Source organism: Rhinolophus sinicus, linkage group LG01, assembly GCF_036562045.2.
Source record: "Rhinolophus sinicus isolate RSC01 linkage group LG01, ASM3656204v1, whole genome shotgun sequence".
Lineage (NCBI taxonomy): Eukaryota > Metazoa > Chordata > Mammalia > Chiroptera > Rhinolophidae > Rhinolophus > Rhinolophus sinicus.
In genome coordinates, this window is record NC_133751.1 from 52627030 (window position 1) to 52629862 (window position 2833).

Consider the following 2833-nt stretch of genomic DNA (forward strand, 5'->3'; position numbering starts at 1 on the left):
GTCAATAGGTGGCTTCTTAAAGTAGAGACATGAATGGAAACCTACATACAATGTCACATTTGTATATGACCTATAGTCATACACATCTGATGCAGTTAGCTTGTGCTAGAGAACCTATATACTGTTGTTCTTAGACTATTTCAACTGCAGAGACAGAAATGACATTGGGGAAGGTAATTTCTGTGGGCCCAGTTTGAGAAACAGTCCCATCAGAGCTAGAAACATATCTGTATTCTTCAAAGGCCTTACTCATTCATGCTGCTTCAACATGGCCAAAGGCTTGCCTTGAAAGGAGACCCAGCATGCATTTTTACAGAAAAGTTAATCCCACTGAAAGCTTCTTCAATGAAAGCAAGCTCTAGGGGACAAGAAGTAGACAAGTAAATGAAGCATAGTGACTCAGCTCCTCCGTCCTCCCTTCCCTCGTCTACCAGCCAGGAATATGGAGAGGAAATGAGTTACAGTAGGTCTTCCTTAGCACTTGGCACCTGTGAGTAAGAATCTCACATTTACAAGTCTGGGAAGAATGTGAATGGAGAGAACAGCATGAATGCCTATCAAAAGGCAATTGAAGTGTGGCCAAAGTATTCTCATTTGCACCAACAGGGAACTGTCTTAGGTTACATTCCCCACTAACAGATCCAGAAACAAAAATTCATAAGGTACCAGTGATTTATTGCAAAGTGGTCCAAGGGAAAATAGTAAAAGAGTGGGGGAAAACAAGACAGGAAAGGGGAGAATGCCAACCAAAGGTACAATGTCAGACAGTTCTGGAGAAAGCAGCTTTACCTTGAACTTGAAAGTAAACTCTGGAATGTCATGCAGCCTCAAAAAGGTCCTAACCTGAGGCCAAAGAGCTTTAATATTTGTAATCCTGCACCTATTGGTCATTGCTAAAAAGCTGTCCAAAGAGTATGTAAACTCCCAGGCACTTCCAAGCTATCCATGTTTTCCAATAAAGGGCTCCTGTAAACCAAGAGCGGTCCTCCAAAAACAGCCACAATTTCCCACTCTTGGAAGTGAAATATATCAAATGTCTGGGACACATACTACTTAAGAAAAAAAATTTTTTTTAATCTGCAAACAAATAATAAATCAAAGCACATTGTTCTGAGGGCATCTAGACCTTAACCCAGGGGTGTCCAAACTTTTTTCAATGTTTTTCACCAAGGGCCATATGCGGTAAAATACACAAACAGCTGGGCCACTCACTCGAGGTGAAGTATGTATTGCCTCACCTGGTTTATTTAAGTAAACTAAATATATTTTTGGAATTTGCTGCAGGCCAATTAACAATGGATTCCGGGCCGCAGTTGGCCCGCGGGCCGCAGTTTGGACACCCCTGCCTTAACCTATTAACTACATTCCCCCAACTTTTCTTTTGACTTGGACAACTGTGTTCAACAGAGTCACCTTCATTTGCTGATTTGCAGGCCTTGTGCTAATGCGTTGATGTACACACTATGGAACAGCATGGTGGCTACCACATATACTATATGGTGTAGCAATACCATTGGAACTTAGCAGTTCCAGGTTTAACTTGATTCATCCATGTACTAGCTGAGTAACTTTTGGCAAGTCACTCCACCTAGGTATGACTCAAGGAGTAGGGAAGTGGTTATAAAGAATAAATGAAATAACCAAGTCCAGCCTTTAATAACCCAGTCATGGCTCATGGGTAAATAGCTGTTATTAATAATGATGGTAATAGCAACATTTATTTACTTATTCAACAAATATTTATCAAGCCTTTACTAGGTTTCAGAGTCTCTTCTAGGCCCCGAATTACAGAGGTTTTAGACAAAGACATTGCCTTCACAGAGCTTACATTCTAGTAAGATAAATAATAAACACACGTAAGTAACTAATACAATGTCAGTTACTGATCAATGTAATCAGGAAAACTGAAATAAGGCCAAAAATAATAAGAGTGGTTAGGTGGGAGATGGAGCTTATTAATAGATATGATGGTCCAGGAAGGCCTCTTTGGAAAGAACAATTGAGCAGAGACCTGAATGAGTAGCAGGGGTAAGCCATGGGAAGATCTGAAAAGTAGTGTTCTGGGAAGAGTTCATAGTAAGAGCAAAGGCCCTGGATGAGAATATGCTTGGAATATTAAAGAAAGAAGAAATCAGTGTGGCTACAGTGGAGTGAAGAAAGCCCCAAGTGTTAGCAGATAAAGTCAGAGACAGTGGCCAAGACCAGACCAGATCATGTAGCGTCAAGTAACCCATGGTAAGGAACGTGACTTTTATTTCATCTGAATGTGAAAGGAAATCAGTGCAGAGTTTTGAGTAGACAGTGACAGAGCTAAGCTATCTTTTGAAAAGACTGCTTTTTCTCATATGCCAAATCATCAACTTGGGAGTCAATTTAGACTCTTCCTCTTACCCACCTCCATTGGTCTTATTGTACATGAAACCAATATCAAAGATAGCTCCTTGGCCAGAAATTACATCCAATAGTACCACTAAGCCCCAAAGAGATTTTGTTTGAAAAAAATAGAATGAATAAATTAATTCAAAAAATTCAAAGTTAGATGGCAGTAATAAACTGTAAACAAAGAAGAGAATTCAAATGAAGAAATCAATTTCACTTTATGGTCTCTTGTCTTCCCTAAGGCTCGCACAACTGCTTATATATTCTAGATATTTAGTAGGTATTTGTTGTTGGTAATGATAATAATGATTATGGTGTCTGTTTGAAGATCATCTTGTAATTTTCTTAAGATAGGAATCCGGTTTTCTTTATAACAGAGAGTATATCATCTTTCCAAAAGCTCATTTCATATAGTCATGCAGGTTGAGTTCTGCATCCAAATGTATGACTTTTC